Source organism: Caretta caretta, chromosome 4, assembly GCF_965140235.1.
Source record: "Caretta caretta isolate rCarCar2 chromosome 4, rCarCar1.hap1, whole genome shotgun sequence".
Taxonomy (NCBI): Eukaryota; Metazoa; Chordata; order Testudines; family Cheloniidae; genus Caretta; species Caretta caretta.
In genome coordinates this window covers 111,188,940-111,214,027 of record NC_134209.1, presented here as the reverse complement: position 1 = coordinate 111,214,027, position 25,088 = coordinate 111,188,940, and the positions used below count along the sequence as shown (strand labels likewise).

The 25,088-nt window shown below is 39.4% G+C and overlaps 1 long non-coding RNA gene across 1 annotated transcript in view; it reads right to left on the bottom strand.

Moving 5' to 3' along the window:
• The window catches only part of LOC142071781 (uncharacterized), a 134,973-nt gene extending 110,130 nt beyond the window's left edge, over positions 1-24,843 (bottom strand). The window contains exon 1 of the long non-coding RNA XR_012667975.1: positions 24,703-24,843. This is a non-coding gene — a long non-coding RNA (uncharacterized LOC142071781). The remainder of the gene's footprint in view (positions 1-24,702) is intronic.
• Positions 24,844-25,088: the final 245 nt, after the last annotated feature.

Sequence of the window (25,088 nt, the reverse complement as noted above, 5' to 3'; positions counted from 1 at the left end):
TCTCAGAATCTCAGTGACTTGACAGATATATGATTTTTGAGACATTCCTGAGTATAATTCCAGAGGTAGTTGAGGAATTTATTTGAAATATCAATCTCTAATGAACACTGGGAATTTTTCCTATAGTCAAGAGGCAGACTGATAAATCATTGCTTACATTTTCCAGTTACCTGATACATATCAAAGTTGCCCTCACAAAATATTTGATTTTCTTTCAATACTTTTAATAATGTTTTAAAATAGTTTTAAGTCGCTCCTTATTTTCTAATTTCTACTCAAGAGAGTAAAAACGAAATCCTTAATTACTACTGTTGAATAGACAACAAACAATAGATATTATATACCATTTCCCCCAAGCCCATCAAATGCCCTTCATCATCTTTCCCTTCTAATTCTTGACAAACTCAAAACAGAAAGAGCAATTAACAAACAATTAGCAAAGATGCTGTTAGGACCATAGAAGACTGTTTGGCAGGAGGTGGTTCGAGACACTTGCAGCATGCTTAATCATATTCTGTATAGTACTGAGTTTGCTGAAGTGTTTCTTATATAGGTAGGATATAGAGCATAAGCCATGAAATGGTTCTTGCTACTAGAGATTTTAAAATACATGGAGAAAAAGGCCAGCCAAAATTTGTGTTTTATTTCCATCTTTCTCTGGTTTATACAGCCTTTTTTGGCTGTAGAAGTTAGGAAATTAAATATGTATCACTACAACTTCTACTGATTTTTGTGAGACAGCCTCAATTTTGAAGAGGATGTTCCATGTCTGACTTATGAGACACAAAAAGCTTGAATCCGGAAGGTGCTGTGTATCTTCAGAGAGATGTGGAATCAGATTAAAAGGCACTTAGCACCTCTCTGAAGTGCCCAGCAGTACTCCTTGCAGGATTGGCTCCTAAAATATCATCAGGACTCATGCAATATCATCATTATATGTAGCTTGTGTTGTGGCTTGACATCATGATGTGACATGAGGCAAAAAAATAGTGTCAAAGTTGCTGTGCCAAGGTCAGTATTTAATATGCTGATTTTGCACCAGGGGACAAATTTTAGAAGTGGCAAGGCATTTTAATTTGAAAAAAAAACAAACAAACCAACCCCGAAAGCTAGTGTGCAATCTCCCTCCCCTAGGTAGGCAACTCTTAAGAAAAGAACATGAAAATACATTCCTTTTGGTCTCTTATTGTACTCTATTAATGCAGGTAAACTGAAATTTCAGATTCAAGGTGAATCAAACATTTGAAGCTGGGTGTCATGTGCAGTAGGAATCTGGAAAGAAGCTTTGCAATTAAAGACTCTTAAGACCAATACATAGACTAATGCTAGAAATACTGTAGGTGGTGTAAACAGAAAAGGGATTCAACCATACAGATATATTTTTTTCAAAGTGAATTAGTTTTTAAATATTCAAATGTAAAAGTGTGATCTGTTTTGAGATCAAAATGTTCTGCCATCCTAAATTCATTTTTCACATTTGTATGTGTATACTAAGCAAGCTCGTCAATATCCCATTCATATGAAACGAGCATGGTGACATCATCTTCCGAGCTGCTTTGAAACCCTATCTGCAACCTCTTTGCCTTCTTCTCTGTTATCATGAGATCAGGATTTCAGGCAGAAGCCCAGAGTAAGGGTGGTGCAGGGCTGCACTGCTTCAGGGGGACCTAGGCCGGAGAATGTCTCCTGGTGCGCCAGAGCATACAAGAGAAATGTACCAACTGCTATGCCCCTTCACTCGGAGACCATTGCCTCATCTTTTTGCTACCTTTAGGATACTGAGTGACCTACTGGAGTAGAAACGTATGGAAGTTCTGCTCCCTTTGCACAGGGACTGAAATTCTGCCTTGCAACTATTCACACTATGCAAATCTACGTAGAGGGGAAGGGGCTTTTTGCCCTTGCCTCAATCCTCACATTGTACCTCTAGGTAAGAGGCGGGTGGAGCTGCATGATGCATCAGAACTGCTACTATGAGCTTAGAAATTTATTATGGATTTTTATTAGTCATAAAAATAATTGCTGTGAGGAAGACAGGCACACACACACACACTCTTGCAGAGCCATATTCAGTGCGGCAAATCTTTTCCCAAGCATGGACTGTCAGGTTTTTGCTTGAGCCTGTAGACCAGCACACATATGGCTACCTGCATGAGGGCCCTCCATACAAACAGAGAAGAAAAGCAGTCGATCTTAAAGGAGCAACCTATCAACTTTAGGGGGATTTTTTTCAGAATAGTGTCATGTACTTTTCCAGTCCTCACTCTTCCCCTACTCTGTCTCTTTCACTTGGTCTGACTAATATGACACTCCGTCAACCTCAGGAAGTCTGTTCCCAAATTTGGAGAACATTCTCTAATTCTAAGGGTTATTTAATTCACATCACTGTACAGTCATTGCCAACAAAATGTCAGCATTTGCCCACAGATTACATTGTGATACAGTTATGCCTTAGTCTATATATATAGGGTAACATTTTATAGTCAATTATGTGGTAACTTTGAGCAAATGATATCTTTCTAGAAGTGACCACTATACCTTGTTACTCTTCTTGCCAAGGTTGCGTTAGTACTACTGTTACCTGATGAATGATTGTATATGTTACATTTTATAGCCTTAGGCTCATAATCACTACCAGTTCCTTTTATTCTATTTAGAGTCTTGGATAATATGTATTAAAATTTTTCTACAGAATTTTCCACATAATAACCTTGGCTGGCTGTAGGAATAGACAGTCAATTAGATGTGGCATCGTACTTATAGATCTCCTGGGTAAAATATATGTAATAAATAAGCAAATAAGTCTACCTTCTCCAGTGGAAAATTGTGTGTAAAAACAGCCGAGATCCACTTTAAGTTGTTGCTTGTATGTGTTGTTTATATCTTTATATCTACATAGATATAAAAATAAACAAAAGATACCTACACCCACACACCAAGATGACTTAATTAACACTGAGGCTGCTAACTTCTACAGCACTGGCATGATATACTATAGGTTCATATATACATATACGTTATATGACTGGACTTATAGATATAAAATACACACACACACACACACACACACACCATTTAAATTGTATGTATACACACACACCAATCATACGTCTTTCCTTATTTGTCTGAAATGTTAACTTTTTGCCCTGTGCCTTACCTTAAGAATTCAGTTCAGACTTAAGAACATGGGGTTTAGGATATGTAACAAGTAAAATTGTAAAATGTAGAATGGAGGAGAAGATGTTATTCATAACACTATGCACAAATCTTCAAGTGGCTATCCAAACAACCTGGTCGTCATTATGCAGGTGACAAAAAAGAACTGAAATATCAGCAACCTGCATAAATCAATCTATGATTTCTTCATTGGCAGAAGAAATTTCTGCCAGTTCTTCAGTATTCTGGGATATGTAGTTAAAACAATGGATCAACACACTCTCTCTCTCTTTCTGCAGAAAACAAATTGCATATTTTATACTATGTCAAGCCTGAGGGATGCTCATTAGAATGAGGTAACTATTTAAAAAATGAAGTAATGAAGGAAATCTAACTGTAGCTAAATCACAAAAAGTAAAGCCATCAGTCTATTGATGATTATGCAATCTACGCTAATAATTCACAATTAAGAACAAAATGTATTGTTAACATTTTCAATAGCAGATAGGATTATACTGTGAGCAGTCACTCAGTTTCCCCAAGAGACGGCTAAATTACTTAGCAATAAATTTGAAGTGTTTTCAGCTTCAGTACCTTAGAGAGTTCTTCCTTACGTAAGTATACTGTACTGATTATTAGCTCCTGGAAAAAATCTTTACTACTGAAGTTGCAAAGTGCAGAGAATATTGGTTTCTAGTGCTAGTGCAGAACACTACACTTATAGCACCCTCAAAGAATAATAAGTAAGCCATTTTTCCCACTAATATTAAAAAGTGAGTCCAATGCTCCCTTCTTATACAAATAAAGGGGTGCCAAACCCCACATACCTGAAAAGATGCAGAAGGATGGTTTTCTACTTTCTCTGGATAAGCAGCTTTCATTTTGTTACCTAAAGCTACCATTTTATCCTATCTCCGTGAGTGTTCCCTACTTTGAATAGGATTACTTTTTTTAAAATAATGAAGTGCTTATATTTTTTTTTTACAAACTACATTAATATTGATAGGTACCAGAGGTAATCATAATTAAGAAAAAATCAAGAACCTTGACTGAACCTCTGCCCAAAAATAAACAAACACATTACTAATATTTTTCCGATACTGATGATTCTTCTTTTTCCTTACTGTACATTAACTAATACCACAGACATATTAACATTCTCATTACTAGTCAAAAGATTATCATGTTATTATAAATGTTTTTTCACTTTCTCTAATGAAGACAATTCTTTATAATGGAGGGCTGTGGCATGGCACTGCTAGAGAGGCCTTAATCAACTCCTGTCATTCCAGCCCCAACCAGGGGGATTGGATTGGGGCTCGGTAGACAGGCTGATGCTTGCCTGGTAACTTACCACACCTACCAGCCTTGTTAGCTGGAGCTATAAGGCTGGAAGGAAGGGCTGGGGGCATGGGGAGCCTGGCCTGGCAGTTGTAAAAAGCCTGTATATAATTTGAAACTATTGGTGGTTCACAAATAAAGAGCACGGGTGTTGCACCAGCCAGAGGTATCTCTGAGAAGAGGGGGAGAAGGGCTGAACTGAAGGGGCATGGCATGCTCCCTATTGCACATGGGGGCTTGTCTGGGATCCAAAACCACCACCAGGACATGGCTACCCAAAGATGGAGGAAACTGTGAAGTGGCTAGCTAAACAGTAAGAGAAGCTACAGAAAACCCTGCATGCCTTCCAGCAGTCCCACCAGGTGGAGTGCAGGCTTTACATGCCTGGCAGGCTGAACAACAGAAGAGGCCAAGAGGGGGAGGGCCCAAGGAATGCCTGAAGGTGGAGCCCCGAGATAGGCAGAGCCACACCCGCCCAGGGTGGCCAGGGCGAGTTACAGGCCCACCCAGCTGCCCTGCCAGCCGAAAAGGGAGAGCAGCCGGGAAGGCGACTGTGAGGCTGCAACTGGTATGAGGACCCATGGGTAGCAGTAGACCTGTGGGGTAGTCTGCCCCTGACCCAGTGGACCTTTTTTGGGGCGGGGAATGGACCAACCCCATGTGGAAGACCCCGGGGACCACCCGGTGGGTAACTGCGGGCCTCCCCAGAGCAGCCTCCTGGGTAGGGGAAGAAGGGGCCAGACCAGGCCCCCACTGGCGGTAGCTTAAGGGGGGAGGTGTGTGGCAGGGTGCTGCTAGAGAGGCCTTAATCAGCTCCTGCCACTCCAGCCCCAGTCAAGGGGATTGGATTGGGGATGGGTAGATAGCCTGATGTTTGCCTGGTAACTGACCATACCTACCAGCCTCATTAGCAGGAGATATAAGGCTGGAAGGAAGGGAGAGCAGGGTGGGTGGAGACCAGAAGGGGAAGGTCAGACTCAGACAGAGGTGGGAGTCTCCTAATCTGTTTCTCGCCAGGCTTGTGCTAGGCCAAGCTGTTGTAAAAAGCCTGTATGCAGTTGGAGACTGGTGGTGGGGACTTGATCAAAAATAAAAAAAATGGGTGTTGCACCAGCCTGAAGTGTCCCTGATTTAGGGAGGAGAGGGGCCAAGGGAGCAAATCTGGAAGGGTGCAGAGGGTACCCCATTACAAGGCCCAAGATGAGAAGGATAAAAATCTTCAAATTGTGTTTTGGATTTTGAAGGGTTCAGTGTCTTTTACCATAATCCCAGAGAATCAGAAATACTTACCTAAATGTCTGGTCTCTAAATTCTGGCACTCCCAAGAAACCACATAGCTGTGATGGTCTTATTCCTGGGGTCTTTAATTCAGCAAATTCTTAGTGCATTATTCAAGTGGTTTCATGCCAATTAGTAGCATAGAAAATGGCTTTAGTTCATATTTAAAATTTCATATTATGTTTGGTTCACAGTCAAATTAAAGCCAACATCTTTCTAAACAGAATGTCAGTAGATTTTATAATATCACTTAGTTTTCAAGCTGATAATTTTAACATTAAGCTTCCTCTACTTATAAAATTAATAAATAGTCATCTTTGGCAACATGCCTTTGTTATACTTTCTATCACTCAAACACAGTGTTTAGATTGTGTGGTAGAAAAAAACTCCACAGTCCACTGGTGGATTACTGTTTTGACAAAAGTTATGATTTAACATGAGCTTTCTTACTGCTATCTCAGGTAGTTAAAAATCAGTGTTAAGCAGGGGCCTGATTCTCCACTATCTTACACATTTAGTCCTGTCTGAATGTACTGATCCTCAGGTCCAGTTGGCTCTGTTTGGTACAGGACTCAAGGGGAAGGTCAAAGGTGTCTTTATGCCTAAACATCATTAAAGTTGTGCTACATAGTTCAGTTTTAACAAGAGCTTTAAAACCCTTTGTGAAAAAAAAAATTGACATTTCAAAAGTCAAAATATACAATATAAACTTTGAGCACATTTAAATTTTCATGGTGGCTTGATGAAAAATGAACTGATACAGAAATAATGAGAAGAATTCAACTATCACCCCTTTGGGTGATTTTTCTCATTAGATTGTCTCACTTTTCTTTGTGTCCATTTTACAAGATATTTAAAACAGTCTGGGACCTGTCCTTTGACCACACTGCTGGCTCATCATGGACTGACTTGACGAATGTTAGTTATACATGGATAGCATTTGTCAAAAGCACGTTTTATAAAATTTAGCCATGATGGAAAATATGTGCACCAAAGCAAACGTACCAAGTTTTAATGTGACAGCAAATCTGCTGTGGTACAAATGCCTTCACACACTTCCAGAGAAGTCTTAAAAAATGGCACCAAAGGGGGACATTTCCCACCACCACGTTCTACCAGTATAATCTAGGGAAAAGTTTCCTGAGCTAGGAAAGAGACCAGGATTTCAAATCTCACTTCATCTAAGTGCTGCTTAAATTTCCTTCCAATTCACTACCCTGCTTATGACAAGGACCATAAACCCTACCCTAGAAGGCAATTGGAGAAGTGTTGCTGAACATTCCTCCCCTATATCGTAAATAAGGTGGGAGACAGCTTATGCAAGGTGACTGCAGCCCAGATCTCTGACAACCCCCAATCTAAGACTTGGTCTACATCTAAAAATTAGATTGCCCTAATAGATCATTCAGGGCTGTGAAAAATTTCACACCCAGTGTGACAGTTAGGTCGACCTAACCACCACCATAGACTCAGGTCAATAGAAGAATTCTTCTGTCAACCTAGCTACCATCTCTTGGAGAGATGGATTACCTATACCAATGATGAAAGGGGAATTTCCAATGTAGAAAGCATCTACACCACAGCCCTACAGAGACATAGCTGCAACACTGTAGTTGTTCCACTGTGTAGACATGGCTTAAACCAGTTTGGGTTATCCTATTTCTAACCACAATAAACCACACTCCTTCTCCAGGATCAGGGGTAGAATCCAGGGTTTTTGATCACAGTGCTGACTAGTAAACAGTTGTGTACCACACTGGTAAAGTGTGTGTCAAATGCGCTATCAGTGGCTAATCTAGAAAGTGGCTAATCTATTACTCCTGTAACTTAAGTGGTAAGCATCTAAGGGTATGTCTACACTATGGAGACTACACTGGTATAGCTACTTTACTGGATCTGTGTCTGCACTGGGTGTTAGGCTGGCACAGCTATGACAGAAAGGGGTGTGAATTTTTCAAATCCCTGAATGACATACGTAGGTCAACCTAATTTTTAAATGTAGACCAATCTCAAGGAAACTCAAGATCCAGCAGTTCAAACTACATATTATTCACATAGTGAGAAGACCTATTCAAAACTAAAAAACTCTGGTCACCTGAAACTTATGCTGTGAATCACATTTGTCATTCATGACACATTTTGCTTGTATAACCCACTGATCAGCATGTGTGTTATTTGTCCATTGCTGTTCTTAATCCACAAAGGATGAAAGTCTGTGATCCTAATGCAAAACCTTAGCAGGGACCTCAGCAGAGTTAAGGCAGAATAACTTCCCAAATTCATTGAATGTGTCAGAGTCAGATGCGCTGCTCTGTTTTATATAATCAAAGCCTGAGGTCACCATGAAAGTTTTGCATTAGAGTGCAAATTTGATGAAGTTGAGAGATGTATTGCTTTGGGAATCTATTGGAGATAAAAGTGAAACCTTTATGGAGTGCTGAATGTGTTATTGACAACAGTATACACAATATGAGGTTGAAAGGAATGCACAAGTCTTTCCCCTGAACTTATTATTTCCATGCTTTTAAGATTTGGGGGGATGGGGTATGTCCTGCTACAGCCTTAACTGCCACTAACAAGAGTTTGTGTTTGTTTAATATTAACAAGGCTGATTTTGGAGTTAGATTTATATGGGATTGTATGTATTTCATTGTTCCTCCCATAGACATAGAAGTTCTGTTTAGGGATGCAGAGTCCATCAATGACCGTGGTTAATGTGATGTGTGGGTGTTAAGGTATCTTTAAAGCAGATTCCCTTAGCAGGTTTCAATTCTTTTATAGGTTTGTGTGGGTGGGTTTGACACTATAGAAACTTTATCAGTTTAATAAAGTTTTTGGTGATGTGAATTATATTTTTGATCTGTTTTCTATCTTTATAAAAGGGATGTAGGTTTTAGTTCTTTAGGCCTGAACATATACAAGGACACTAGTAAGTGCCCTATCGATGGAGTCATTCTCAGTCTTTTTGGCCCAAGGCATATTAAATTATTTAATAATTAAATAAAGTGGAATGGCTTCAACAAGAAAGCTCCACATCAGAATATCCCATTGTGCAGTGGTTAGGGCACTCACCGGAAAGATGGGAAATACCTGATCAAATCCCATTTCTCATGCCCCTCCCTCTCAACAGGTAGAGAAAGAAAATTGAACTGTGGTCTCCCACATCCCAGATGAATACCCTAACTACTATGCTCAGGGTTATAAGGTGGCTGCTGCCTCCCTCTCTATTTTGTGTGGATGTAAACATGTTCACAGTTTGCCTACTAGATTGCGCCTTGCAGGCAAGAAGAGATAGGCAAGTCAATTACCCATATTCACATGGTATGAGGATCACACTGGGACTTAGGCTTTCAGCTGGCTGCTCTGAGGCAACAGTGAACATGCACCTAGCAAACTTTCATCACAGAAATGTAGGTGCTGAGTGAGTTTAGGCTCCTGCAGGCCTAGGTGGCAGCTGAGTGAGGGTTTTGTGGATTGGAAAGAGCCTAAGATGCCAAAGCCCTGGCTGGGATGATTTAACTGGGAATTGGTCCTGCTTTGAGCAGGGGGTTGGACTAGATGACCTTCTGGGGTCCCTTCCAACCCTGATATTCTATGATTCTATGATTCTAAGATGCCTAAACTCCAGATTCAGGCACCTATCTCCACTTGTGGATGTGGTCCTTAACATTTTGCCTGTTGGAATTTTGCAAGGCTACTTTAATATTATATTTGTTTGTATTTTAATCTGTTTATGTCATGCTGTATGTAGTCCTAAACACCAGTATGGGTTGTGGGTAGCACTTTCCAAATAAAATTAGGCTAGACAAATTTTCACATCAAAAGTTGGTTGAAAAATTGCATTTTACAAAGAAAAATGTTTTTGCAAAAATGTATCAACATTATCTTAGTTTTCCATTTTTTACCAGGTCCATGTTTTTGGTAAACAAAGAAAATTCCAAAACAATTTTGGTAATAATTGCAGTAAATACATATATGGAAAATTTCTTTTTAAAAAAATTGGTCTTTTTTAAACCATGCAAAATGGAAATAATCTTGAAATTGTGAGAAATAATTTTTTCAACAGCCCTAAAATGTATTTTTATCTCTGTTTAAAAGTTTTTCATAACTTTTGTATAGGCCTGGAAGGATTCGATTTGTATTAGTAAATGTCGGTAAACTTCAATTTCACGATACACGCAAACGGAGGAAAAAATATTTCTATTGATAATGAAAATTTACAGAATGGCAAAGTAAGAAAAATGCTGCTTGAGAACTTCGTTTGATTTAAGGATATTTAATTTGTATATTTTAACCTGTGATGCTGACTGTTTTAATGGTTATAAAGCTTTAGCCTTTTGAATCTCAGTGTCTACTGTCATTAAATAATTATTGTCTGACCACCCCATATGTTCCCATAAGAGAAAATTTAACACAATAAAAATAAACAAAAGATTCTTAAAAATAAACATTGATACTATCCATCAAATGTATATTAAAAAAATTGAATTTAATTCTGCTGAGCCTACTTATGTATAGCTGAACTATAGTTGGGAATATTTCTTATGTAAATTTGAAAGTCTGATCCTTCAAAACACTTTAGCACGTGAGAAATTTTACTCAAGTACACTCACTTCTATGGGACTTGTAGCGGGGTGGTCATTGCTCCAGCCCTGACGGGGTTACAGCCAGCCCTGGGAGAGGGCTGGGGTGGTGAGCCAAAGGCTAGGCGGATGGGGAAGGCAGCCTCAGCTAGGGCCACACCCCAATCAGGCCACAGCTGGCCCTATAAAAGGCTGTGAGCCAGGAGCTCAGGCAGTCTCTTTCTAGCTGTGGAGAAAGATGGGTCTAGTTGCTTGGGAGCTGAGTAAGATACCTAGAGTGGAACAGGGCTGGGGGAAGGCTAGAGGAGCTGGGGGAGCTCCAGCCTGGAACCCCACAGGCTGCAGGCCTTGTTAAAGCCCAGGGAGGGTACTGGGGTTGCAGAGGTGCAGCCCAGGGTCGGCAAAGGCAGCAGGTCCAAACCCCACTTTGCCAATGATGAATGGCTTGTACACTGCAGTCTGCCCCAGTGAGCGGGGGCAAGATGGTGACTGGCAGTAGCCATAGACTGAGGCGAGGTGGGGATAGACGTTTGGGGGTTCCCTGGGGAAGGGAGACCCAGATACTGGGGGGCGGGACTGCAGAGGGAAGAACCCAGAGGGAAGGGGCACTGGGGGCCAGGAGGGACACGGGGGCCTGAAGCAAGTGGGACACCGGCCTCCAGAGGGTGCTCCGGAGGCTGGAGAGCTAATTCTCAGGATGACCAGTGGGAGCGCTGCACCAGTGAGTCGCACCTTGCTACAGGACTATTCAAAAGAATAAAATTTCTTTTGTGCTGAAGCATTTTCAGGATCATGGAGTGAGGTTGAAAGAAATGTAACAAACTGAGAAAAGGGACATGAAAGAGGATGATTCAGTAACTAATCATCAGCTGAGTGTGTCTTCATTTCAATACAGATGTTATAATGCATCCACAATTTGGGGCTCAAAGAAGATGCAAGATTTGGAAACTACAAGTTCCAAGATGCTGACATCTGTAAAGAGAACCACGGAAACTCTTAGGAACCTGATAACTGGAACAGCTGCTGTTTTGTTTCTTAATTTGTTTTAGGGGATTAAGACGTGATCCTTGTTCAGACTCAGACTGCAACTGGTGGTAGTTGGTATGTGTCAAAGGGAGTTTACCTGAACAGGACCTGAAGCATTCCCAGACAAAATTCCTCAATCTGGGACTATGTAACATTAGCCAACTGTTTTTTACTTTTAACTTTGCAAAGTATTAATGTTCAATCTGATGTGTATATGGAGGAGTGACATTCCTTATGATATTTGCTCTTTTACATATGTAAAAAGAAACCAAACAAGAAAAATAGGATATATGTATGCTAGCAGAAGATCCTAAACTTACAAGAAATAGGTGGCAAATTGGTGACAGCAGTTATACGATCCTTACAGCACAGATTTCACAAATCACATTTCATGTTCCCTTTTCTAAAGAAAAAAGGTGAAGAATAAATGATCCATATTCAAACCACAGATATTACACTATATAGTGTAGGTAAGAAATCTACTCCTAGCAAGTATTTTTCTTGTTCATTAGTACTCAATTCATATTTCATTTTGTTACACACCACCTTAATATGAATATGTATGTTTATAAGCTGTTCACATTATGAAAAAAAATGTAACACACAGGAAACAAACATTAAATGGGTTTGGACTTTGAAAGAATAATTTTAAAAAATTGAGCATATCTTATTTTATAAGTATTATAAAGTGATTTTTTTTTACTTGTAAAGATAATATAGGAGCAATTGCAAATTAAATCTTATCAACAGGATGTGTATACTTCAAGGTTCCTCATATTAATTCTTCAGACTAGAGCTAGGACCTGGAAAAATAATTTATAGGATGCCAGGAAGTTTTGTCTTCATTTACATGCAAATATATCTGTCTTCCATATGATTTGCCAACTGTACAAATTAAGAACCAATCCTGCAACCTTCACTGTGTGACTAAACCTTACATACTCATGGAATTTCAACTGCAGTAGTCCTATTGATGAGTAGCCCATGGGGTTTACTTCCATAGAAAAAAAATTACTTGTGAGTAAGGTTTGCAAGATCAGGCCATAAGTTCAGCAATGTGTAGTACTTTAAAGTATTACAGGCTGGATCACCTCTCCTTACAGAAGAAACAGGACATAATGGTCAGACCAAAGTCTATCGAGCCCAGTATCCTGTCTTCTGATAGTGGCTGGTGCCAGATGCTTCAAAGAGGGAACAAACTGAACAGGGCAATTTTTGAATGATCGGTCCCCGGTTGTCCAGTCCCAGCTTCTGGCAGTAAGAGGTTTAGGGACATCTGGAGCATAGGGTTGCATTCCTGACCATCTTGGCTAATGGATCTATCCTCCATGAATTTATCTAATTCTTTTTGAACCCACTTATATGATAACAGTGCAGAGCTCGGTGAAGAAGTCTCTATGGGGAACCTTTTTGCAAAATTCCTCTCCAGTTGTTCAGTCAGGGATGAGTTTTCCTCTCTGCAAACTAGCAACCATGACCAACCCCTTATTTGTTGTTTCTACCTGCTGTCTTTCAGTACAGGGACCATCTCTTTGTTCTGTGTTTGTACAGAGCAAAGTCAGGCCCAGATACATGATGGAATCCTAGGCACTTCACAATACTACTACTCCTAATAATAATACCTACAGAACAGATAGGCAGAGCTAGGCTTTTCTTTTGCATTTTCACTTCCTCGGTAATTTGAGGGGATAGAGAGGGAAAGGGGGCAGACCCATGACTTGTGACACACATACTCCAGCCCTGCCCATGGTCCCCTAGCCCACCCATTACTATCCTCATCCCCCCATGGGAGAATCCCAGGACCTACAGAGTGGTTGCTATTAAGGGAACGGGATGGTGCTGTGTAAGCAGCTGAGCCCCTCTTCTGCACAGGAGTAGGGGGAACCATAGTTTAAGGATATGGGGGCAAAAATCATCCCTATCTTATTAAGCAATGCCACTGAGTTTTCACTAAAAGTCACAGGCTGGGATAATTCTAGCTGTTTATCACAATATACTTTATCAACTAGCTTGGGAAACGTAGGGGTAGACACACCAGGTTGGTTTCGCACTAATGGCTTTGGGAGCAACTGCACCATAGGATAATAAAATTCTTCTGTGCTGTGGCTGACTGAACTCTCATGTATCCTATAAGTTAGAACTTGTTCTCAAAAATCAGACTCTCAAGCCCTTCAGTGTTATATACTTTAGCTCTTAACTTATCTTCTATGGTTTGTACAGTATACAAGTTGAAGGAAGAAAAAATCCTTTGGAAGACAGATTCCCAAAGGGCGAGCAATCACCTGAATGCATATTTTACACCTACTAACCAGTATATTTGGCACATATCTACTTGGCAGGCCAAACATTTTTTTATTCCCAGACGTAGATTTAAAGAGCTACATAAGTGCTCAGTATTATTATTTTTAAGAGTATCATTAAAACTTAATCTGGATCTGAGTGCCTAACGTCATTTGAATCATCCTAAAAATGGACTTCATAAGCTGCAACTTCCTTACAGAGTTTAGTGATTTCTACCCACTGATTTCTGCTGGTAGAAGATGCCAAAAATCTGTATTAAGATAGCATCTGTATAGTGTTCAGTATATCTGTCTCTTACCCTCATCTTCTCTTGGCATCACCAACAGTTGCTCTCACACCAATATATGGCCATATATTTGTATTCCTATTAATAGCTTTTGGTTCACTTGGATTCTTTGTGCATTACCATTTAAAATTGATATTAATATTGAATCCATAAAACCTACAATAAGTTGCAAAGCCAAGCACTCAGACATTAGGAAATGCCTGAATTAAAGTTGTCTATACAATCTTAATTCAACCCTCTTGTGCTTACGAGTCATGATACAGTCTTTAATTGCATGATCACATAGTATTTTCCCACAGGACTATTTTTTCCTACTTTTTGAAATGGCGAAACCATGTAGCTGAAAGTTTAACAAAAAAAAATCAGCCAGGAGACACAACTAGCATGAATTTTCAGCCTAAGCAGTTCAAGTTTGGCAAAGTTAAAAGAAACTCAAAGCAGGAAGACAGTGGAATGATTAGTAGGGGTAGTGGGCTGCCAGAGAGTAGAGAAATTAAGAGAAAAAGGACATTGCAGAAGCACTACATGACTTCTGCACCAGTTTTTACCAATGAGGACACTGGGGCAATCTAATACCTGTCTTACACATACTCTTTTTCAGGTAATAAAGATTCATAGAGTCCGCGGCCAGAAGGAGATCATTGTGGTCATCTAGTTTGACCTCCTGTTTAATGCAGGCCATAGAACTTCCCCAAAATAATTCCTGGAGCAGATCTTTTAGAAAAAAAGCCATCCAATCTTGATTTAAATATTGTCAGTGATGGAGAATCAGACTGCAGTTCTAGACGAGTGTCAGAGTTCCTTCCCCACTCTGAACTTTGGGGTACAGACGTGGGGACCTGCATGCAAGAACCCCCTAAGCTTATTTTTACCAGCTTAGGTTAAAAACTTTCCAAAGGCACAAATTTCACCTTGTTCTTGAACAGTATGCTGCCACCACCAAGTGATTTAGACAAAGAATTAGGGAAAGGACCACCTGGAGTTCCTGTTCCCCCAAAATATACCTCCAAGCCCTTACACCCCCTTTCCTGGGGAGGCTTGAGAATAATATCCTAACCAACTGGTTACAAAGTGAACACAGACCCAAATCCCTGGATCTTTGGACACTGAATAAAATCAGTTTTTAAAAGAAGAATTTTATTTAAAAAAAAAGGAAAGGTAAAAATCCCCTCTGTAAAATCAGGTTGGAAGATATATTTACAGGGTAACAAAAGATGCACAAAACACAGAGGAACCCCCTCTAGCCTTAGTTTCAAAGTTACAATAAAACAGGGATAAACCAACCTCCAGCAAAGGGAAAACAAAGATAAACTAATACGCCTTGCCTGGCTGTACTTACAATTTTTGTAATATGAGAGACTGGTTAAGAATGGTTTGGAGGACATGAATTGATGTCCAGTCCCTCTTAGTCCCAAGAGCGAATGACCACAGAAACAAAGAACCCAAAACAAAGCCTCTCCCCCAACCCCAGATTTGAAAGTATCTTTTGTCCCCATTGGTTCCTTTGGTCAGGTGCCAACCAGGTTATTTGAGCTTCTTAACCTCTTACAGGTAAGGAGGAATTTTAGGCTACCCTTATGGTTATGACAAGGAGTTACTAGAATAGATCAATATGCTAAACAGCAACAGATCACTAGCACATTCAAGGGCTCTGAGATAATTTAAGAATGAAGTGGCTGAGCTGCTAAAAGAGATTGACTTTGATGATGCTATGACCATTTACACCAGCTCAAGAATTCATAGAATCATAGAATATCAGGGTTGGAAGGGACCTCAGGAGGTCATCTAGTCCAACCCCCTGCTCAAAGCAGGACCAATCCCCAATTAAATCATCCCAGCCAGGGCTTTGTCAAGCCTGACCTTAAAAACTTCTAAGGAAGGAGATTCTACCACCATTGCCCCATTCAGTCTCTCATTGTAATCACCTACTATCCTGGAAGGTTAGAGGGCAGCAAAAATTGTGGGGTTAAGGGTAATCCTGGGAATTATGGACCAGTTAGCCTTCCCGTAGTACAAGGGACACTGGTTACATTGGTAATTAAATGACAGAATTTATTAAGCAGCTAGAAGACTAAGATAGCATGGGGTTAAACCAAGATGGCTTCTGTAAAAGAAAACAAGTGTTCTCCAATGAGGCAGAATTCTTTGAGCTTGTCAACAAAATAGTAAGAAAAAGAAAGCTGGCAGATAGAATTAATTTGGAAGTTCAAAAAGCCCTTGAACTGAAGAGTTTATTGAAGCAATTTAGTAGATAAAGTGCAGTATAGATTAGAAATTATATTAAAAAACAAAAACAGAAGTAGGTCAATTTTTACCCTGGCAAAAGTTTAGCAAGGACCTCTCATCAATGATCTGTAAAAGGTAGCCAACAGTGGTATGGCCAAATTTGCAGATGATACAAAATAGTTTTCTTCAGTCTTGACTATTCAAGACAATGAGGAACTCCAGCAGCAGTTAACAAAGCTAGCAAATTGGACATGATGAAAAATTAAATTCAGTGTTGACAAATGCAGTGCAATGCACTTCAGAAGGAATAATTCAGAACTGTTCATATACATTACTCACTGGATACTAATTTAACTGTAACCAGGGAAGAGATCTGGACATCACCATGGACAGCTCAATGAAAAATTATGTTCAGTGCAAAACAATGGTAAAAAGCAAGCAAGAAGTTAGGAGGTGTTACTGAAAATATTGTAATGGTACTATGGTAACCCCTCAGCTGCACCCAACATGTTCATTTCTGGTCATCCTTTTTTAGAAAGAATATAGTACAGCAGAAATACAGAAAGGTCTAGCGAGGGAGAAGAAAAACAGCGAAAGACATGGAGAAATTTACATTGGAAGTGAGAAAAAAAACCCAACAGAGGCCTGTTTAGTTTAGAGACATGGGACATATAAATTATTGCATGGCATATTAAAAATTAACTCAATGCTCTTATTTACCATTTGATGATACAATAATAAGGGGACATCCAATGAAACTAAAAAAAGTTGCATGTTTCCAGCTGATTACTTTTTTATTCCACACACACACTTCAAATGTGGAATTTGTGCCACAAGGTATCACTGACGTTAAGAGCTTAGCAGTATTCAGACAAGGATACTTTATATAGGTAGTGAGACCATCCTATCAGATGTCATTGTATAAACTCTCCTGCTTTAGAGAATAAGCCAGCTGTAAAATGATGGCCTATTTTACCCGCCCAGGAAAGAACAAATGCCATGTATCCTCTCCACTCCTCTATCCATTTTAGCCCTACAATTTCACACATTTTGCTAAGTTGAAAAAGTATGTTAAAGGAATCAGTTATTTCTGTTGACTTTTCTGTTGTTCCCATTGAACAATTAATATCGCTTTATTAATTTATCTAGTACTAAGAGCCCACATTGAAAGTTTATTCACGTGCAATGGTCTACTTTATTACCAAATCTTTTCTTTCCCCATGCACCAACAAAACTGTTATTTGATCATCCAACAGTTTGAAGGATTAACAAAAATGCTATACCTTTTGTATACTAGGCTCATTTTATGCCACATCTCCTCTTGCTATGTTTATGAGGGAAAGCTTAACACTTATATACAATGAAAAATAAAAAAGACCCAGTATAGAAAACTGGCTTTAATTGCAATTTAAGGACACCATAGTGAGCCTGTTAAACTGTGAGAGATAGAGAGCACCAAAGAACTGTAGAGTAAATTGCACCACACTTTGGACATATGCTGTTTGTTAATTTAGAACCATGTTCAACATATTGGTGCATTTGCCAGGAGATTTTACAACAACTAACTGGGAGACAGATGCTGATTTTGACAGGAATGCAAAACTGGAGAGGAAAAAAGCTGCATTTGTTTCTTGTTGACTAATAAACTTCAATCTCTTGATCAATTTTTGCTTTTGAAAAAAAGGACGCAAAACCTTTAAATTCTGATTTGAATTCCGTGTATGTTCTGTAAATTGGGAAATTACAACTTCCGTATTTCATTACTTTGTGCCATCACAAATTATATTTCACATCCATTTATTGGTGCAGTCATCTGTTAGGTAACAAGTGCAGTTCAGCAACCTCGATAAGAAGGAAATAAAATAATAGCACTCAGTATTAAATAAGCCACAGAATACCCGTTTGCTAATTGTACACTAGAGACATACTGAGGACCCTGACACATTTAATGAAGTAGGCTTTTTTCTTTAGATGTTAAGCTAACATTTGGTTAACTGCTTCTGCCACCTTTCATTGTGTGGCAGAATGAAAATACACAGGAAATCTGCAGAGGGAACAGGGAAGATTCTATGTATCATCTTGTGCTGTGGCTTTCTGCTTCTGCTGAAAAGCCATGCAAACTCTAATCCCAGTGTTTACACAATACTCATCACTGTGGTGTCTAAATACCTAACTGCTCCATGCAGATTCTATACTGTTGGGTGTGGAGGACAAATAGCGAGTGTGGTGACGGATAAAGGACCAGTGCTGTGGCTGTGCAAGTGTGTCTTGATCCCAGTTAGGGTCTTTAAATGTAACTATAATATTAATCACATGTATTACTAGTAAGGAATGTTACAGCAAGGCCTTGTCAGATTTGCCCCACAAATGGCCTGATTCTCCTTTGCCTTGTGCAGTCATTTCATGCATGTGTAAAAATGAATGACAAATCATAATGTTAGTGCTTTACTCCCATTTTGCACAGATGTAACGACATAAGGTGCAAAGGTGCACTCTCTATACCTTCATCTCCACTCCCATCATCAACATCCACTCCATCCTAGCAGTAGTAGAAAAGTGTGTCTGAACCCCATTGCCCTCACAGCTGCTGCACAATCCCCACATTCACTCTTGCCTGGCTTCCCAATCTTTTTTTCCTGCATATTAACAACCTCCTGATAAGCAACCCCAGGCTATGGCTGATGCTAGATAGATATTACATAATAATCAGTCTTTCCCCCCACTTCCTGGAGTGCAAGGTGAATAAATCCATTCAGGGGATTACAGTGTATGTGATCCCTTCTGCAGTTGGTCAGCTACCCTAAACAGCACACAACAGGCAAAGTCATGGGTCCACCTCTTCCTAGCTCCTTTTTAAGTGACTAGAAACATTTGCCAGGAGCAGTCTTTACTCTCAGCTGGGTCAAAAAGCAAGCATGGGACTGGATACAGGACAACCATTCAGAAGAGAGTGTATGGAAATTATTAATGAGGAATAGAAGGAACTGACTGAAGAAGTGGATTCTAAGGTGGATGTTTGGTAGATGAGGACAGGGAATATTTCCATATATAGGAACCAGCATGATAGAAGGCAAACAAACAAAAACAAGCATGTGGTGAGGAGCCAAAGAAAGTAGTAAGGAAGGGAGCCCAAAGCTGACTAGTGCAGTTTACACAGTTTCAGCTCTGGTAATCTCAGTGACTGATGTTTCCAAACAGTTTTGTCCACTATGTGTTTAATGCCCGCGTATCTTCACAGTAGTTTACTCTGGCCTATTTTTATTTTGCAGCTTTTGCTATATTGAGTCACTGTTATTTAATGGTTTCTCTACACAACAGTTGGCTACTCACAATGTAACCTCCAAACCAGCCCATCCAATTAACCGTTGCTATCTGATACTTGGATATCTTCCTTCGGTGTACCTAGTAGTTTGGTTTCCTTTTTTGATACAGATGCTTTTCTCCTCGCTTTCCTTCTTGTGTTTGTTGGCCTGGTGGTTAAATTGTGGGTTTTAACCATTTCCTAACACCCTATTCCTGAAGGAATCTCTCTAATTCACATATAGCAAAATGTGCAATAGATTTATCTGGATGAGTGCCGCAAGTGGCAAGGAGTTGTAATACAGTATTAGAGTGCACTGTATCTAGGGGAATACCTAGCAGCTGGAAATTAAAATAAGGGTGCTGGATTTAGAAGAGAACATTCAGGGAGGGAGAGAGAAGGTAATACATGGTTGAAAAGGAAAAAGGGGGGAAGAGACATGGCTGCAGGAAGAAGATGAAGTAAAGATTATGGATGAGGCAGGAAAAAATACACAAGAGGGGTTTTATCAAAGTAATCTGAGCTTCACCTCCACTCAGTACTTGGCCTCTGATGAGACTGTTCTTAGGGGCATTAAATAGTGCCTATCACTACCTTTGATAGGTGAACTTTATTTAAACTTCTCCATTTATTATTATAAGATTTGTCTGGGACACACTAAAAATAAAATTGAATTATTAAACCCTCAAGTCTCTTGTTTCCTTTTCTTTAGGAGTTATGGATCAGCCCATGGCCCCAATACAGTCTCTCTGAATGACTACACAAGCACAAAGAGGTCATAAATCTGGCAGCTGGAGATTCTTCTGTTCTAGCGTGACTCTTGGGTGGCATAAAGTCAGTGTAGCAGCACTACAATACCCTTTTAGTGTAAGGAGCAAGCACAGGACAAAAGAAGGTATGGCCAGAATAACTGCATACTCTGATGTATTTTTAATCCTTATTTATGTGCTCATGTTTGTAAGTTCAAAGCTTAGTCAATACAATCTTGATTTTAAAAAAAAGAGATATGCAAGCAAAACACATGCAAGCAGAAGTACAAATCAAGAGTGAAAATATGCATTTTAGCAATGGAAGTAAGCTTGGCAGCATGTCTCTCAAGCTTTCCTGGGATAAGTTAGCAATTGGAACTCACACTTATTATGAAATCCTTTTAGAAATATTTATTCCAGTTGCTTCTATTTCTGCCTTCAGTCATCTCTTGTATATATAATCTACTGCATGTAAAGAAATTGAGCATAAATGGGTCTGACTATCTTCACTTTAGTTTACTTCACTTCATTTTTATATTTGACACAAATGCAAATGGTCTTTAAGCATCCATCCTTCCCACTCCCTTTGAGAGCATTTCATAGTTATACAGAAAGGCAGAGAAAACATCTTTATTCTTAAAAAAAGAATAGGAGACCGATTCCCCAAGTAACTGAATGGTGCAGTTTTCTGCACCTTTTCTGTTTCTTTTATATGAAGGCCACCTGTGATGTAGTGGATTGTTAAAGGGTTATGAATAGTCTTCTTACAAGAGTAATAACAAAGGAGAAGTGGAAAGCAGATACTACTTAAATCCACGGATCTTTCTATATGATTAACTGAAAGATAAATTCAGGATCTTAAAAACAACATATACTTATCACTAGGCCTAGACATCAATAATGTTATTAGATTTATAGTGTGTAATGATAGCATGCATCTTCTAATTAGCTTCCTACAAATGCAGTGTGTCTAGAGATTAAAGCAAGGGACCGGGAGTCAAGACATTAGTTCTAGTCCTGGCTTGGTCATTTATTTGCTGTGTGACCCTGGTGTCACATCATCTTTCTCTGCTTCCTATTTGTAACAGGAGAATAATGATATTTATTGTTCAGAGGGAACAACTTAATCATATTTAGCTCTTTATTCACCTTACAAATTTTCCACAAATGCCATGATTTCCAGTAGTTTGCTTTTCAGAATTATTCCACGAATGTTTTATGTGTATATATATATTTCAGCTTACATATTGCTTACAAACTGTTTATCCTGCATACTGCTTTGTGTATTCACAATCAGAGCTCTTGTGATTGGATGCAGAGGTCATGTTCCTATTCCCTGATTGCATTAGTATAAGCCTTTGAATCAGATTTCTGGAGAAAACCCGATTACAAATTTCTAATGCACTTTGTCTGAAATATTTGCTTAAAATTCAGTTTCCTGTCAGTAGCATTTGCTACTGTTCCTTTCAGCTAGCATGTTCTCAGGAAGAGTAGAGTTCCCCACTCTGGTTAGGACCAGAACCAAAATAGGTCTTAAATAGGGCTCAGCTGGTTCATAGGCCTTGTGCTAGACCTTTGCACATGAATTTCACCCAAAGGTCACATAAAAAGTCATAGCAGCACAGGCAGACTCACTAATCCCATTACTACTGGCTCTACGTGATGTGAGGGATTTGGAAATACCACAGCAAATGTCAGTTTTCATTTAAAAAAAAAAAAAAAAAAGCAAGCTTCTAGCCCGTTTCATTGAAAAGATAGCTTGAAAATGTAAAAACAATACATAAGTATGTAAACCTAGTATCAGGCTTGAAAGTAAGTCAGTCATTTTGCATTAAAAAAATAATCATTCATTGTCCTCCCTTCTATGATTTATGATATGGTCTTAAGGGTCAGTGAACACCAGGAACACAAGCTCCTTGACCTTTAGCAGGGTCCCATGCGAGTTCACTGCTGTTAGGGACATACTACTGAGGGAGCTGTTGACAGCCTTGATGAAAACTCCCTTCCACCCAGATGCCTGAACCCCAGTAAGCTTCTCTTCTGAGGAGACAGGATTACCTCTAGCCACCTGAAGGGGCAAATCAGAAAAGGCTACCATGGGAGTGTGTGTCAGAGCAGGTATTATTCTAAACCTGCTCTGACACCAACTCCCATTTTGGACTTGGTTAAGCCATTTAGCTCTTTTGTCTTTCATCCCTCATCTATAAAACAAGTTTTTTTTAAAATGTAAAGTAGTGCAAAGGAGTGTTTTTATGGCCAATAAGTAATTTTATTTTATAAGGCATTAAAATTCACCACAATGCACAAACAGCCTTCCAACATGCCCAGATCCGAAGCTTATTTTAATAAAAGCCTCATGCAAAACATTAATATACATGGATTCCACTAGCACCACTTCTCCTGCAGCGGGACCTGAAAATTCCCCTCCTGTACATGCGTGTCCATGTGCACACACACAGAGTTAATGACGTTTGGCGGGTCCCAAAGAATCATTTCATTAACCTTCCCAAATTCCTCAGACGGGCCTTGTGCGTACTGCAATAATCAGGGTAGACATTGTAGTTATGTAGGGATGGTGGAACTATATGCTCACATCTGTCTCTGAAATATACTGATCTTGTAAAGTGATTTGATATCCTTAGATGACAAGTACTTAAGTGAAAAATATTACTTATTAAGTAGCTACTCTAGGTTTTTAATATGATGTCTTCTGGAATTCCTTGTTCTAAAGTAAGATCATTCCAAATCAGATTGTCCCTGCCTTCTGGTTTTTCTGACACTTCTTCTGCTTGGTATTTTTATACAGTTCTTTCCAAAAATTTCATAAATCAGTGAACCTTCAGAGGGAGGTTCCTTCCTCTCCCCTTTCCCTGCCATTGTCCCTCATCCTTAAACCTTAGCCAGGTAAAAGAAAATATATGGAATTTATCCATTCTGAATTCATGTCTGGTTCCTCTATTGCTTTGCTGTAGTGCTAGTCTTGAAAATCGTTGTTTAGATTTTAACATATAAAATAATAAATCATGTAATTATAACTTTCAAATTTACAAGATGTATGCTTCCCCTACTAATCTATTGCTAGGTCTTTAAATTATCTAAATTCCTACATCTAATCTCTAAACTCATATCTAATTACATGTTATACTTCCAAGAGTTTCCTATACAATATTACTGTTCTCTATATTTTACTCTATTTGACTCTAGTTATATTTTGAGCTTTCCATTCTAATGTTTGTTTCGGTCATTATTTTTTACGATACTATCTTCGGATACAAAGTATCCACGACGTGCTTTCTGACAGCTAAGAGGGAGAAAGAAAAGGCTGCAGCAGTCTCTTTCATATACAGTATAACCTGTCTCATTAGTTAGCTACTGTTGTCATGGAATGCCTTATGTTGGAGAGATGGTTCTGCTTCCACTGTGGTAATCATTCTGCTTTCTTCCAACTATTCACACTTCTTTAGATTGCACCTCTCACTAGCCATTTTTCTAAAATGCATCTTGTGGGTATTTCTCCTATTCTGATTTGAGAACCCTCTTCCATGGGCTGCTTAAGCCTAGAATGCCCACCCTCTCCCAATGCACCAAAGGCCCAGTCCTGTAATGTGCCAAATGTTTCTTTTAGGGTGCTGAAGATGATCAGCAATTTGTAGGAGCTCCTCAGCAACATCTGGATTAGACCCCAAAAGACTATCCTCTCTGTGACAAATTAAAATAATGCTGAATTATATTAGAACAAGTGCTCTGCAGCATTATATTATGGTTCCTGTTACGTAACTCAAAAGCTGCATTAGAATAAAAGCCATTATGGATACATGACTGGGAATCATGTATCTGAATGCAAACTGAAAAACACAAAAAAACATTATATACCCCCAAGAAATGCATCAGTTCTTCACTTGTGTCCAAATACTATCTGATAAAAATAGATCAGTATTAACATCTTAAAGTTTAGTAAACTAGTTTTGTTTTTAGTTTTTATCAGATAATCTATTAGGCCAGGTTTCTTCACAGCATTAATAAAGCAGAGTTTGAGGAATTGAAGATTAATGTTAACTGAAGCACTGAATATCTGTAGAAGTCACAAATAAAACCCTAGTTAACAATAAATAGATTGAAGCAGCTGCTTTTAAGAATATCATTGATAAACAGATCCTAGAAAGAGCTTTTCAAAATGTTAAGCATTAAGGCAGAAGCTGGACTTTATGAAGGAAGATATTGAACCCCTCAGGAAAAAAAAAAGTAGGGCTTGCATAGAGGAAAGACTTCAGAAACATTAACAGGATGGCTGAAAACCTCAACATAAATCTCCATGCAGTTGCATGTGGGAGAGGAAACTACAAATACAAAATTTGTAATGGTAGAACTGAAATGTTTCATAAGGAAAGCCAAGAGGAATTCATCAAGTGCGTGACATTTCTGAAAATTTGAAAAAAATGGGAGCCCAGAACCTACCCTAAACCCCATAGGTGCAGCCACTGGAGAATCCTCTTCTAAACCACTGAAATTGCTGGCTGTTGGAATGTCCCCTTAGGGCTGTTAGCAGCCTTCAAAACTAGTTGTGTTTAGGGCAGGTCTTCACCACCCGCTGGATCGGCGGGTGGTGATCAATCTATCAGGGATCGATTTATCGTGTCTCATCTAGACACGATAAATCGATCCCCGAACAAGCGCCCTGTCGACTCCGGGACTCCAGCTCGAGAGAGGCGGAAGCGGAGTCGACAGGGGAGCGGCAGCGGTCAACTCGTTGCCGTCCTCACGGCCAGGTAAGTCGACCTAAGATACGCCGACTTCAGCTACACTATTCGCGTAGCTGAAGTTGCGTATCTTAGGTCGACCCC